Source organism: Cyprinus carpio, chromosome A4 (genome assembly GCF_018340385.1).
Source record: "Cyprinus carpio isolate SPL01 chromosome A4, ASM1834038v1, whole genome shotgun sequence".
Lineage (NCBI taxonomy): Eukaryota > Metazoa > Chordata > Actinopteri > Cypriniformes > Cyprinidae > Cyprinus > Cyprinus carpio.
In genome coordinates, this window is record NC_056575.1 from 4437100 (window position 1) to 4454027 (window position 16928).

The following is a 16928-nucleotide window of genomic DNA, read 5'->3' on the forward strand; positions in this document are numbered from 1 at the left end:
TATCTATCTATCTATCTGTCTATCTGTCTATCTGTCTGTCTGTCTGTCTCTATCTATCTATCTATCTATCTATCTCTATCTATCTCTATCTATCTGTCTGTGTCTGTCTGTGTCTGTCTGTCTGTCTCTGTCTATCTATCGATCTATCTATCTATCTATCTATATCTATCTATCTATCTGTCTGTCTGTCTGTCTGTCTGTCTGTTTGTCTCTATCTATCTATCTATCTATCTATCTAGGCTGGTGGCTAAGAAAGGCAGTTAACCTCAGGTTAGGAGATTTGCATAATGGTGAGAACAACAGATTTCTATTGCGATTACATCGATGCTTACTCAGTGCCTTTAAAACATTTATATTCTCAGCTGTCTGAAATCTGCACGCATACATACACAAAGAGCCCTCAACTGATTCAGTCCATTCTCGAGGTGGCCTCGCTGGTGGATAAAGCGTATGAGCATGGAAGTGATTGATGTGAAATATGCCCTCCTCATTGACTGGGTGAACTCCATTTTCTGCTTCTAATACAGAAATCACTCCAGGTCTGTGGCATAATGATTTACGATGAATCTGTGTCAATGTTAAACTCACAAACCCCACATAATCCATCTTGCAGAGACCCTCCTCACGGTAGAGAAATGCTGCATTCTCCATTTAGAAGTGTTGAATCTATTACCCCTCTGATTGGTAATAACTTTAGGCCTTTGCGCCCCTTAGACTGTAATTACTCAGATACTGATGCTCTTTGAGACCCGGCACCAAAGGCAAAACTCAGCATCAGCAGGGCTTAGCTGACCCACCTTGTTTTCAAAGTTATCACTTTAAAAGTTAGAAGTGTATTTAAGGAATAGTTCATCAGATTATGAAAATTCTGTCACTATTTAAACCATAAAATATTTATATGCCATATCATTGTGAGGAACAGATGAAAATTAAATCATTACTCCCTAACAATCTTCACCAAATCCAAGTAATTTGGACTACTTTTATGTATTGAAAAGAGCACTTTGCTGACACAACATTTTATTTACACTGCAAAAGTGGCACAGAAGTGCTTCTAAAGTGGCATTTTAGTGTCTTTACAAAGACTAAGACATGGCATGAATGCGTTTACAAATCATTTACAGCTATATACTTTATGTGGTATTATATCTTGAATTTTGAGCAGGCACAGAGCAGCCTTAACTTGACTGTGTAAAAAATGTCTTAGTTTCCTAAAAGCCAAAATCAGACATTTCCGTTTGAATTTTTCATTGTGTTTCGGTTCACACGGGACAGCAGTTCTACGATTTCCTGTGTATTCCACAGTGGCATCGCCGACAAACATTTATCTTGTGTTAAATCATGTGCTTCTGAGCCTGAATAAGGAACTGAAGTCACAGGGAGTGCGTGAAGCCGTCATGTCGTGTCACTGTTGTGTCAGCAAAGCATCTGTCAGAGTCACATTTCAGAGGAAAGGGGAAATGTCTCTATTGACTTCATCTGTTTATGTGGCAGCATGCCTGATTGCTGAAACGCTGCCAAATCACCCTGGGTAATCCCACTCGACGGAGTCCCTCCGAACGCTGGGGTTCACAGTGCATGCATGCAGGAAAAACGCCTGTCACCACAACAACATCGCTGACAAAAAGCCACCTACCATGATTTAGTAAACATTTGAGCTATCACAGCAGGCGTGGATGCATATGAACAAAACAAAATGTCAAAAAGCATGAACTACACTGACCCAATGGCCACTTAAAATTGTTCTTTGAGCAACTCTTGCATTGCTGAGTGATTAGCATATGAATAACAGCATGCGTAAAGATCCTACGAGTACAAGAAGTGATATGCACAGGCTCAGAGATCCTCCCACTGAAGCAGCTGCGGTGTTTTGTGCAAGCTTGATGTAAGGAACCCACTTTGAAGTTGGCAATTTCCTCAACTTCTAGATTGGCTTTGCTGAGAAAACTGTGCTACTCAATTATACCTGTTATTCATCAAGGAGAACAAATTGCTCCAAGCAGGCAGGCAGGGAGGGTTTCCTGTAGCTAACAAAAAGGCACAGGAGGCCCCTTGCGGAGCACTGCGTCTCGGCTCTCGTTGTTCTTACCATTTGGTTTTTGTTATGGAATTAAAATTTCACACCAAATGGGTAGAAGGAAATGTGGTGGAATAGGAAACCTGTAATTAGCACTAATGAGCTTATTCTTGGGCTCTGTGATTGGAATAAAAATGCGAGACTTACCGATTCTTTTCCCATCTCGACTTTAATGGCCAGCAAAAGAAAGGTGTCACTTTGAACCAAGGCGCAGGCACAATGAACATCAGTAACTGATCAAACCTTCAAAGAAACCTTGCAGAAATCTCAGCTAAATGAAAAGAAGCTAATAAATCCCGCTTTGAAGCCAACAGAAAGCCCCCCTACTTCTCAAGCGGACCGTGAAAACTGGATGAACCCTGGCGACCTGGATGATTAATGGCGTTGGGGTTATTTTTGAACGTGTTTTTTTTCCATATTCGTACTATTTAGGTCACTCTCGGATCAAGATACTAACGGCGCTTGTCGTCCATTTTATCAGTAGGGAGATGTTTCAGTCTTTCTAGGTCAAGGGACATTATCAAGGCAGCGCTGAGGTGGCACGGATAAATAAACTCATTAAAACAACAGGCCTCGTGATTAACGATGTGTAATTGCTTTGAAAGAAATGAAAACAAACATAATTTATAGCACAGCGAGAGAGAGGGAGTCAGAGGCCGAGAACAGTGGGGCAGCTTGTATACGCTGAATGCACATCTGGCAGGAACTGTTCAACCACTGAAATATGCAGGTATAATCAGCAGCAAATGTCCGCACCGACATGTATAAAGTTCATAAATATGTATCTCTCAAATAAAAGGAATTTTGTTTGCTCTGGGCCTGGGAATTGTTAGGTACTGTAACTAATAACATACTTTAAAGTAAAAGCCCATTGGCCGGTGTATACTGCGTAGTGCAGACAGCAGGCTGGAGCATGCAGACTTACACGTGAACAGCTGCAAAATCACTTGTGATCAAAGTACTGAGCCATATGCAACCAATATGACCTGGTTGACATTTCACTAACAACCTAAAATATATGTCAAATTATCCAGTCCATCGCAATACCCCAGGTTTGCTTTTAAGGAAGTGGGTGTTCATGTATGTTGAAAGAGAGATCTTGGAAAAGATCATGAATTGGAGAAGGCTACTTTCTGAAAAGTCAACAAGATATCAAAAACCATTCTATTAACTTTCTTAATGCACATTTCTAATCTTACTTTGCCAGATTTATTAGTATACATTATCCCATTTTATATTTGGCAGATACTTTATTCCAAAGCATGCTTTTTGGAAGGCATTCATTTTAGCAAGTTCATGCATTCCCTGGGAATCGAACCAATGACCTTGGTGATAGTAGTGTAATGTGCTACTATATTAGCTACAGAAACCTACTTCAATAATAAAATGTTTATCAAAAACTCATGCACTCATTCAGCTTTATCCTTCATAATGACTTCATAGTGATATTTCATATACAGAAAAAGATGCTTTCTGTGTAAGCATGTGATAGACAGATGTGTTTGACCATTGCGCTCGCGACCCCCATCTTATGTACTGTAGCATCTCACATGAAGCTGTATTCTAAAAAGTGTTGCACAAGTTAAAATGTTCAACTTTACATTCCACCACCACACATCTTGCTATTTAAATGCAAGCGCATATTTGCCTTTTACTTTGTTTTGCTCCACCAACAAAAATAGTTCCAAACGAAAGTAGTTGCAGCTCAATAAACTAAATATTTGCAACTTGCCACACACAGTACGTGGTGTTTTGTTCTTGAATGAATCACATTTTTGAACAAATTGAACAAGTGACTAATTCTATGACTCCCTCATAAAACGTCACTTTTAAACTAATAGGTTGAATGATTGATTCAAATGGCTCACACACAAAGACACACTTGTCGTCACCTACAGGTGTAACAATGTACCTGCTGAAAGCATAATCAGGTTCAAGAACCAGAACTAATTGGTGTGTAATTAATATTATTAATATAGCTGCACTGAAGTGCAATCTGGCAAATTTTACCCACAAATGAAATCAACCTTGTGTAGCTAGACACATTTTATGTTGTCATAATTAATTAGAGTATGTTTCTGGCCTCATATAGCAGAATGCATTACATCTCCAGGTATACATTTATCAGTTTATAGATTCCCTGGGAATGAAACCCATGAACTTACCAGTGCTTTTGCAATACACTACTATGTAAGCTATGGAAATGCTAATGCAAATGCCTCAAATGTGTTCTGATTCATACTAATATCTCTGTACATTATTACCATAATCTATAAGGAACTTGTTTATTGATGTGATAATATCGTCAATCTAATCTCAGTTGTTTATTGTGACTCACAGATGCAAACGTAACATAAACATTAGTAGGTAACAGGGGTCACGCTCAGGCAGGGGTGGGCAGCATTTTTCCAGGCATACGTGACATCCCATATTCACACTGTCCTGCAGTAAGCCACCTCACGCTGAGCATACATACCCCTGAGTCCTGTTAACACACCCCTGGGTTCCCGTGGATCAGTCTCGACACAAACACACACAATCCGGCGAGAGTCCTCCATGCATTATTGAAATACGGCGAGAGAACACTAGCAATTCCACCCACTCTGATTAATTTAATGCTCTCTCTAAATCCAAGATTAGGCTCTGGCATAGGTCGTAATTAAATATTGATACACGAAAGTGCAGGAATATTCAATTCTTTTTAAAGAAATCAGAGTTTTAATTTACCTCATGCAGTGGCGGCCTCAGTCACCTGCCGAGAGACAACCACATCACCAGATCACATCACCAGATGCATGAAGCCCAGTTTGGCAAGGCCATGCCTTTAAATTGAGCCCCCCGTTCCAATTTACAGAACCAGAGTCAAATATTTATCCAGTTGATGAGGCAAACGCAGCGTGCCGCACTGACAATAATTAAAATCCGGCCCCAGACGAAGGTGAACACCTGATCATTTCTAATAGTTTGTATTTGTGTGGTCAGGCCTGCCACTATTGATTTCAGTAGCTGACTACTAGAAGTGTGAAGAAGTCTGAGGTGTATTTACAATACGGTAAACACAGCATGTTGGGCCCGACATTTGTCAGTGTTCGTGTGGTTCGCTGTTATTAAACTGTTTAAACCACATCGTACAGGCTATTTAACAAACTCAAGTCTCCCACTTAAGAGCAGAGTTTTGGAGTGACTCTCAGTAAGAGGAGGACGGGTCTTTCATCTTATTGCTCTTTTAATTTCCTCTCCTCCTCTTCAGAATGTGAAGAACAGGTTTGACATCAGTACAGCTGGCAGGCTAGACTGGCGCTGTACAGTACGTGAACCCAGAGAAAAACGATTTTATAGTAAATTCATAATCTGAGGTCCAGGTTACATTTGTATCTATATATAATTAATATACATAAATATAAAATATTAGCATATTAATAAAATGATAGATAGATAGAAAGATATATATGTATGATTATCTTTAATTGATTCTTAAAATTTTTGCTACTGTATATACACATTTATTAATGTGAAATGTCATCTAATAATTCTTTGTTCTGGATGGATAAATTAAAGTGATTTCTCTTCAAATAAACTTTTGAAACATCAGGCGGTGTGTCTTAAATCTATTTCTGAACTTTTTGGCGGTATACAGTTAAACACGTCCTTCTAAATGTCATGTCTAAGCCAGGGACTAGCCACATCATGGCATGGCATGAGAGATGCATGTTAAAATGAGGATTCCACAAATCATAGATCATAGTTGTCTAATTATGTAAATCATGAATTCTCCAAATGTCAGCATTAGGAAAGAGGATTAGGATTTGCCATGGTAAATGATAAATTACCTATCAAGCAGACAAATCAACAAAAATGCAGCTTATATAACACATATTTGGCCTCTGCAGTTTGAGAGAGGTGGGTATATAATCAAATAAACAGTGAAATGGTTTCAATTACAGTTTAATGGAGAAAAAGCAAATACTGTCAGTCAATTTAAAGTGGTTCTTCTGTTAGCCTTTGAAAATATTACAAAACGCCAGTGAAATCTTATCTAAGACCACAGTAATAGATGCTCTACCTCTAAACAGACGCTACACATGACAAAACAGCTGTTGAGATGTTATCAGATTGTGTGTGTGTGTGTGTGTGCGTGCGTGCTATCTGGCATTTATCTCCCAGTCATGGTGACAGTGGAATGTAAATTTGGCAAAGCATGCTTGACGGATGGTAACAGCAGCCAAGAATCTGACCCATTTTTCCAGTTTCGCTGAAAGACAGGCCACCCTGCTGCAGACACGGAGTGCTGGGCTTATGGGACCAGCATGTCCATTGATTTCTTATATTGATGTCCAGCCAACAACAAATAAACACAAACTAATAACACAAACATGACTGCTAACCCATGACACTAAGGGTCTGTCATATGAAATAACCCTTTTAGGATGTGTAGGAGGTTTATAAAATATGTTAAGAAGGAAGCTGATGTCATTGATGTCTACTACAGATATGCAGGTGTAAGCTACTGATTTTATTTATTTATTTATTTATTTTTAATTAAAGGCCTACTTAAAAGTTACTTAAGGAGGCAATGTGTCTTTATAAATAAATATAAGCAAATGGTATAATTTATTAGAGCTGTACCTTTGCTAACAAACGCTTGTGGGTTTTGGATGAATGAATAATTAGGATTACAGTACCAAACTTGAACAGGTAAGGTTATACTAAATCCAACAACTAATTTACATTAACTACTCAAAAACATAAGACTCAAATCAGTAAATAATTTTTGTGATTCAGTTAATTTACTTGTAGCCTACCATCTGAACGAAACTATTCAGAATCAGTCGGATTCTATATGATTCGATCCAATGCTGCATATGAGAGCGAAAGAATCATTTAGGACGAAGTTGACTGAAACAAATGTGAAATGTGAGAACAAACCGATCTGGATTGAATCAGAGTTTCCAACGATAGGGGACTGTTTCGGACGAGCCGATTCTCTATAATGAATCGGAATTTCCAACGCTACACAGGAGAGAATCATTTAGGACAAACCAATTCGTTATAATGAATCTAAAGCAAAGTATGAGAGAGGGAGCACTTTATGATGAACCATTTATGACAAATCGATTCACTTGAATGAGTCTTACTTTCCATCGCTACATAAACAGAGAAAGAATTGAGGGCTTCTTCAATTTTACTTCCTTTCAGACATTAAAAACACTTATTGTTATTTATGAGTGAACAAATAATGAATAAATAAACGAGGTACAAAAGGCACCACTTAAAAATACTTTTTGTAAAAAATGATGTTTGTTTAGTCAATATGAGTCCATAAATAAAGAATATATGGTCCGATAGCTCTACAGAAGCCTGTACTTTAATGTTAATAAGAAACTCAGGCCTGTGTGATTGCACCTGGTCTGTCTGTTCTAAAATTCCTGAAATCCTCTGTAGCATCATGAATAAAAAAAATCATGCCCTCTTGCCTGCAGGTCTGTGGTGTTACTCACCTCCATGCAAAACACACTGGAATAAACTTGAGACAGAACAAAACATTCGATATTACACCCTATTTGCATATCATTAGCAGAGCAGGGACCACCACCCCCTATGGGTTACTCGCTTATAAATATATTTAAATATATAAATATCATGAATACATTAATTGATATTGCCCTCACATCCTCAAAAATGCATTGCTGCCATTGTATAGCTATTTCTCCTGGGAATGAAATGACATATTTGCAGAGTCTCAGTCAGACACATACACATTTATGTGTTTTTCTGCTTTTATCAACCTCAAGCCGGAATCTGACTTTAACCACACTTCTCCTTGTTCTGTTTTTGCGGTTCACAGGACAGAATGATTACATCAGTGTCTTCAAGCCTGAAGACGTGAGCATGGCTCGGGGCGAACACCTGGCTGTGGTTACAGCGGTGGTTGAAGGGCAAAGCATGTGTGTATGTGTGTGTAGTGGAGAGATACACAGCCACTCTGATCGGCTCCCTTACAACCTCAGAGAAGCCCTCAGAAACTCTTATCACATGCGATTAATATTACAACCCTTCAGTTATGAGACAAGAGGCCTCCCCAGAAGGTATCTCGCGTAGTGCTGCTGGCCCGTCTCTCGCTGTTTTGAAGAAATCTGTGTGTGTCTGAAGAGCGAGAGTGAAATGTGTCATCCTTCCTGTCTCAGACTCGATTGCTTGATGCGCAATATCATGGAGATTCAACGTCTAGTCAACAAACAATCACCTTTTTTAGCTATTTTGTTAGTACATGATTCTTCAGGACACATTATTATTGCAAAATGTGTCAAATTATTAAAAAAACAAAAACAAAAACAAATTAAATAAAAAAAGAAATGTAATATGATTAAATATTACATATTTTTTTACGTAAATCTAAAATGTATTGCTTCTATATCTTTAATTGTTTACCAAAACATAATGACTTGCTCCTCCCCTCCAACAACTTTAGTTTTTCAATTGACATCACTTTCTCATCCAGCAATCCATCTTATAAAAATCACATTTCACAATCTAGTCAATTTCTGGTGAATAAAATCAGGGCTTGTTTGTCTTCTTTTTAAATTATTTATTTATTTAGGTCACAAAAGAACCAAAATTAGAAGAAAATACTCACTCACACACACACACAAAATCTGCACAGAAATGCAAATATCAGCAGTGCAAATATTTTCCTATCTGTACCTAAAGTCAGTATAGTCTTTAATAAAATTTTTTTTTTAGTTCTCACATATTTTGTGACTGATTACAATGCATTTCATTGTATTTCAAAGTCGAAATACACCAATTGTAATTAAATTATTAGTTTCATATTATTTTGTTTTTCACAAAAAAACTACATTAAGGCCTGTAATATAATGCTCTAGTCATATAGACTACTTTTCTTGTGCTTTTTTGACATTTTTGGAGGTTGGCTGCCCCTGGTCAATATATGCTTTCACTGTATGCAAAAGAGCACTGTGGACCATTCTCACAATTCCACTGAAGAAAGTCTTGTGGAAGTAAATGATGAGTTTTCATTTTTAAGCGAACTTCTCCTTTAAAGACAGCTTATGAAGAACACTTTCAAAGTCTGTTGACCCCTGCATGACCTCGCTATCTCATCCTTCGTCTGCTTTCGGTGTTACTTGTTGCTAGCACATTGCTGCCGTGCTCCACTTAGCCAATTAACAGTAAAATAAAGCCAAACAGATTTGAGCTGATAAATCTTTAATGGTACAGGGGATTTTACACAAATGCACACTTGACAGTGCTAATTTAAAATAAATACTGAACTTGATTAAAAATTCCCCCGGCTGCTGGAAGATAAATGTTTAAATAATTTATCAGGTTTAATTGACATGACTGTGATGTTGTAAACAGAAAAGTTTTGATGTTCCTAATGTATTTTGACACCATGGCTTCTTGGGCCCCGTCCAAGAGAGTAAAAAAGAAAAAAAAAAACAATAAAAAAAAATTGACACAGCCATGAGAGTGGTAAAGGGACGTGTGTGTAAATGCATGCATGCATGCAAATGTGTGTGTAGCTGTCTGATTCATGCACTAGCTATGCACTGTGTAAATGAACTTTTGCTCATCTGTATTTACACATTACAGAGTTTGAGTGTAAGCTGTACCGCCACTGGGCATTTTATAATGAGTAATTATGAGAAAAAAGATATAAGGAGAAAAGGACTAAGGAAAGGAGGGCAAATCAGATGAAATAAGAAGAGAAGAGCACTGTATTCCTGAAATTTAAACAAAGCATTGTTCTAGCAACTTCAAGGTTATTAGTTTGATTCCTAAAGAATGTGTAAACTGATAAAATGTACACTTTAAATGCAATATAAATTAAGCTGCTTTGGATAAAAGCACCTTGTAAATGCATTTATGTAAAAAAAAAAGAAAAAAGAGGTGAGAAATGAGAGGAGAAACAGATGGGCATAAAGGAAATCTCTTCAAGCACAACTAGCAACCCCAAGGTTATGGGTTTGATTCCCTGTGAATGTGTGAAGTGCTCAAATTTATACTTTAAATGGAACATGTTTTGGATAAAAGCACCTTCTAAATGCATACAGTAAATGAAAAAAGAATAGTGAGGTCAGAATGAGAGGAGAAACAGGCGATCATGAAGGAATTCTCTTTAAGCACAACTAGCAACCCCAAGGTTATGGGTTTGATTCAAAAAGAATGCATAAATTAATCAAATGTATGCTATAAATCATTATAAGTTGCTGTGGATAAAAGTACCTGCCAATTGTATAAATGTGTTAAAAAAAAGAAAAAGTGAGGCAAGAATGATAGGATAAACAGATGAGCGAAAAGGAATTCAGCCTTACCCTGGAAAACTGACACTAAACAAACATGTAAATACAGCAAGACATTCTTTGTTAACATGAGCACATCTACTCACCGTCATCCAGCAGGGCAGGCTGTGACATGAAACTTCCTGAGACGCTGATCTCAAACCCATGAGTGGCATGTCAACCAGCTCCCATCCCAGATAAGACTCATCAGAATGCCAAGAGAACGGCTTCAGAATGTCCGGCAAGCAAACATCTCATCTATAAACAAACACTCTCACTCACCACCATAAATGAATACATCAAAATTTGATGGAGTGGCCATGTTGCAGATCCACGACCCACAGCGAGACACGCCATGATACAATGTATACCAGCATACATGAATAGCAAACAAGAGCTTGCGATTGCCAGACGCTGTTGACTGAATTTTTAAAGATGTTTTTGGGATTTGACACAGGCGCGACAGGGAAACACAAAGGCATACGTGCTAACCCAAGCATTCTGACCCAGTAAACAGAAGATTTGAGAGGTGGAGTAGCTACACAATCTCAGTGTCAAAGCCGTACAAATCGCATCGAGTTTACTGAAAACACAGCGTTTTTCGTTCTTGTAACACGTAGAAACTGTGCAAAAGAGGGTCTGCGTTGTGCTGACATTACAACACAAGACAGTTTATTGTGCCCCGTCGCCCTGCACATCAAAGGCAGACGTCGCCTTTAAATGAAGTCGCCCAAGTGGCAGAGCTTTTTATTAACTTCCAATCAATAAACATGCAGTTGAGGCGAGAGGTAATCAGGAAACACTGCCAAATAAGCTGACAATGAATCAAAGCCGCTGCTCGGAGGCAACAGCAAAATCCTAACAAGCAGTTTATTACCGGTAGCTGTTACTGACATTAGTCAAAACCAAGAAAGATAAAATAGAATAAGGAATGTGATGCTGGGAAAGCGCCCACGGGCAGCGTGTTCCTCGCATGCTTTTGATAACTGCACGCCTCCTCTTTGATATGATAACAAATATAAATTGTTTAAAAACATCAAATGCATGGGAAGTCGGGGCCCACATTTCTTTGGAACCGATGCGGCGGTGGACGAAAAACTCAAGGTGCTGAAAGTTAGTTGATTAGCTGCTTTTCTGCAAAAGTTTCCTTTTGTTTTTAAAAGAGCCTCATCAACTGGTCCAGAATTGCTTTCTCAAACCAGTCAAGATTTGCTAAATGCATAAATGTAAATGTGAGTTGACGAGGTGAGTTTGATTCCCAGGAAATGTGTGAACTAACAAACTGTAACTAATGTGTGAACTAACAAACTGTAACTAATGTGTGAACTAATAAACTTTCTAGGGTATTCTCTGCGGTTGCTAGGGTCATCTAGGTGGTTGCTAGAGGTGTCTGGGTGGTCGCTAGGACCTTGCTAGGTGATTGCTAGGGGGTTCTGGGCACTTGCTAGGGCATTGCCAGGGGTTCGGAATGGTTGCTAGGGCATTGCTAGGTGGCTGATAGGGTGTTGTGTGAGGTTGCTAGGGTATTTGGGTAGTTGCTAGAAGTGTGTGGGTGGTTTCTAAGAGTTCTTGACACTTGCAAGGGCATTGGTAGGTGGATTCTAGGGGGTTCTGGGTACTTGCTAGGGCATTGATAGAGGTTAGGGAGGGTTGCTAAGGCATTGCTAGGTGTTTGCTAGGGTTCTGAGGGGTTTCTAGGGTAATCTAGGTGGTTGCTAGGGTGTTCTAGGCACTTGCTATAGCATTGCTAGGCGGTAGCTAGAGTACAATAGTAATAGTGATCCAGGTCTTGGCAAACACAATTTTAAATTGTCAGCCATACACTGTAAAATTAGTTGGCAAGCATCCAGTTTAAGCAGACATCAGTTCAACAAGTCATAACTTCTCTGTACATTATGGCATAATTATGGTCTGCTGGAGTGTCAAACAGCGTGAAGGGCTTGTAAAACTCCAGGTTTAATTTCAGGTGAAGGGGCAGCTTGAAATCAAGCTGCTGTTGTTCAGGGGTTTGTTGTTTCAGTCCCGGGGCTGAACTGAAGCAGGAGTTATTAAAGGGCTGTACTGTTGATGGTATGTGTGTGTGTGTGTGTGTGTGTGTGTGTGTGTGTGTTATCCATATGCCTCTGGTATACTAAGAAGATGCTACTGAGAAGAAAAAAATCTCATCCAAATAATTTTCTTGCCCTACAGGCAGTTACATGCAAATAAAAGATCAAAAGCATGTTGAATGAAAAAAAAAGGCAGATTGGTGTGAATATCATCAGGCAGTGGACTACATGCACTGGAGAAAAATGATGCTGATGCTCACTGACCAGGTACAGAGAGAGAGAGAGAGAGAGAGAGAGAGGCAGAGGAGCTCTTCACAAGAAACTACAGCATCTTTGATCAGCGCATACCACCACATACACAGACACCACATTTCCTCGATGTAGGTTCAGCATCCCAAAGTAAAGATATGAGACATTTGAAAACACACTCACACTCATACATACTGCATGCTTACCTAACAATCTAAATGAGGACATATTAGAGACTTCTACTGCTGTCATTTAAAGCTAAAAGCAAATAAACAAGGACAGAAGGACAGTTGATTCAGTTTATTATAATAATATAATAATATACAAAAATACTATAATTAAAAAATAATAAATGTAATATTTTAAAAATTAAAAAAAAAAAAAATTTATTGAGTAAATATACACACATTTATATTAAATAAAATGTAATTCCTAGAGGAAAAAAATTGTTAAAAAGCATCTTCACAATATAAAACTATACATATCTTATCTGATCATGGTCAATATGATGTTATGCTAAATTTAGTGAGGACACCTATAGCTGCTGTTAACACTCTTTTTCTCTCACACACCTGCAAGAACCACACATGCATTCAGATTACATAACATTTACAATAGACACATTTAAGGCAAATAAATCTGATGTTTTAGTGTTAAGAGTTTGTAGTTTTTCAGCACATCTGATGAGCAGATGAGAACTGGCCCCAAACACTGCATGCGCTGTCGTGACTATTGGTCTGTGTTAATGGTCCATAAAACATGGCCCTGACCAGAGGTCACTATAAATTCCATTACAGCATCTTTAAGCAAGCCGCCTAGCTGAGTTTCTAATATTTGCATATTTAATATCTATTAAATATTTACACATTCAAATACATATGAAAAATACACCTGATAAAAACTATTCCGCTCCAAAATCATGTGATTAATTGTGCTCTAAGAGTATTTTCTAATTGAAAGATTTCTGCATGTATAATTTAATAAGATAAGTAGATTTGAAATCTTATTAATGTGATGTTCTAGGGCACAGTCTATGCATTCAGACACCAAAAAAGCAAGTTAATTTGACTGGACAATAGATATTTGCTTTAATCTTTAAGGAGTCGTGCCATTTAAATCCTCCAGTCTCTGCGTGTGAATGCCAGCTACCCAGAGCAGCGTGTGAGAGAGAGGGTTCATCCGGCTGGATTAGAGACACATCCAAACACTCGCCTGCATTTTTAACACTGCTCAGCAGAAGCACTGAACAAAAAATTCCCACCTCGAGCCGCTGGAAGAAAACGGACGGCTTCTCCATCGAACATGAAGCTTTAATCCATCTCCTCCTGTCTTTTTCACCCTCTCTTTCTCTCTCTCTGCACCTTTCCGTGCCTCATTATTGCCAATCATTTGAATGCGAGTGCCCACTGTCACCTGCTCTGTAATCTGATTACTTCATGCAAGAATTAGTATGTATATTTAATGCAGGATTTTCTTTTTTTTATCTCTCTCTTCTCAATCTTGATGAATGCAAGGGCGAGGAGCGCGGCTGCCAGCGTCATGCTAATAAATGACAGCTGATTTATGCATCTGTATTCTTTTATTTATAAAAAATAGCAAGCCGTCCGATATTCCGATATTAATAATACAAGTGGATCCACTTTGATTAGGCCAGCGCGGCGAGCTGTGCATATTCAGCATTACAATTAAATCTTCTGATGTGAAATAGGAATGACACGCTAATGAAGCGAGCCAGCGAGCCTGAACCAAGACTGTCCAACATCATTATGGGATATCTTAGATGAAGAGTAATTACGTGCGGAACACTGAAACGTCATTAAAAATCTTCAGTAAGTGATTTAACCCACTATTCCTCACTAATGCCAGACTGTTTTTTCTCCCATTTCCCCCTCCACTCCAGGCCGAAGCCGAACAGAAAGTTCATCTTTAAAAGTTCTGGATGAAAGGGAAAAAAAATATTCAGGGACTTAAGAGAGTGATACAATCTAATGTCCTAATTTCATTTTAATTCAGTGCGTCGGTACTCTATGCTGGTGATACGTAATTGAAATCATTCTTTAATAAATTCTGATGAATTGGCAATTAGGTCGTGATCTGTTTCCCGAGGTCGGCTTGAAATTGATAGCACTGGTCCGTGAGCAATATTACTCAGGACTCTTTTAAATATCAAATCTCATATTTTGATATAGATATGTTGGGAAAGTGTTTAATAGATGTTCATTTATTTGATTAGACAGTTAATCTGATTTCAGTCTCCCTCCCCCTCCCTTAATTTCATCAATGCTTGTTGTTAACCCCTACATTTAATTTTATTTCATCATGTCATAAACGCCCATCATGCAAACAACTTCATCCTCTTTTTTTTTTAGCCTGCTATAAACATGCACAATAATTCTTGCATTTTAATCCGGTGGTCTGCATCTTTAAGTGGCTCAGTGATCTGTGATATAATGTGTCTGGGTTTTGTGGGGATGCAGAAAAGCAGCTGAGAGCAGGAGACGGAGTGAACACCAGCAACCCTGAGGAGGAGAGACAGATAGACTGAGAGGGAGCCGTCCAACCCAAACGTGCCTTGCAGCCATGCAATTATTTTCTGCAGTGTGTTCCAATATCAACTCCAGAGCAATGCAAATTATTTAAGACACACTTTTTTAGGAGCTGCAATTATAATAATGATGATCTCAATTAGCGTTGCCATCGCCTCGGACTATTTAGCAGGCGATTCTGCAGCCGCAGGCGAGTCCCTACTGGAGTGCAGGAACACAATGTCAGGGCTGAGCGGAGAGGGACACTTTTGGCCTCTGAATCTCTAAACCCAATTTTGATATTTTTTCATAATAGCACATTAGCACAAGAGACAACTAAATTAGGCCATTGTATGTGCATACTGTCATATTAAAGATGCTATCATACACAATCATTTCAACAGGCCTCACAGTTTATCGAAACAAACAAAAATCAGGTGTAGAGTAGTGCATTTAAAATGGAAGGCAGTGTGTCTTTGCACTGGGGTGAAAGTTAAAATACAGTGTTCTGAAATTATAGCCACAGAAATCACGTTAAAATATTAACATGACACTAATATGATAAAATCACATATCTTAACATGTCTGTTTAAAGTTATCACATTTATCTACTTCATGGAACCATATAAGCAAATAAAAAAACGTTTTTATTTAAACTTTTTTTTTTTAATAAAGTAAAGGACAAATTTAGATTATTTTCTTTGCTAATTAATATAGTTTGACTTATGTTAAACCCTGAACAGTCCTTTAAATCAATAAGGAGTACATGCTATTTTCATTACTAGACTAGGACATTAGTGAATGTGAGACCTCTACCTGAAGAACAAAATGTATGCTGACCTATTTCAGCTTTCTCAGTTCATGTGGAAAAGGCTTGCACAGCTATCCCATTCTTTTATTCATTGCTCTGTAAATAACTCCACTTTATGAAAAGCAGTGAATGTGACTCACGGATACCTCTAACCACAAGCCATTATTATTTCATGGCCTTTGAAAGAGGGGTCTGTAATGTGGCTCACACTTTAATGTCTGCGCTCGCTCTGATGTTGTGTGGTACACAGCGGCTCTTGTTGCACGTCGTATGCCATCCCTCACTTGAATTCACAAACACTTCCAAGTGCATAAAAAGCACGGAGGAATAGTGTCCTGAGAGGTAGAGCACCACGGAAACTGCCGGAGTAACTGCAGCAAACCGGGCGCAGGGGAGGCGTTTTGATTGGGTGAAACCTAAAAAAAATCCAAATTCTTCTCAGTGACCAGTGGAGGACTCACTAAAAGACGGATTCTCAGGGGCCTGTAAGCTCGGTCTTTGTGGTGAAGTCGAATCCCTCCTGAGTAAAAGACCACTGACGGAGCGGCCCATCAGTCACGATGAAACTGTTATGCACGAAAATGAGTGCCGGGTCACACCAGGGACCTGGGTTCAATCACAGCCTGCCCGAGCACCTGCTCGTGACTTTGACAAGTTTGCTTTTACTATTTTACATGCCTTTTACAATTTTCTTGCAAACTTGTGTTCAACGCATTTAAATTTCAAAGGCAGAAATGAGGTTAAATCACATCTGTCTGCGCTGACCCTGAGTAAAACGTGCCGTTTCCTTGGGAAAAGGATTCATTTGTTTGATCAGAGTAAAAACCAGGATAAGAAATAAGATCATTTAACACCCACATAAAGGTACAGTGCATTTTTTTTTTAAATGTTAAAGGAATAAATCAAAATTTGCTG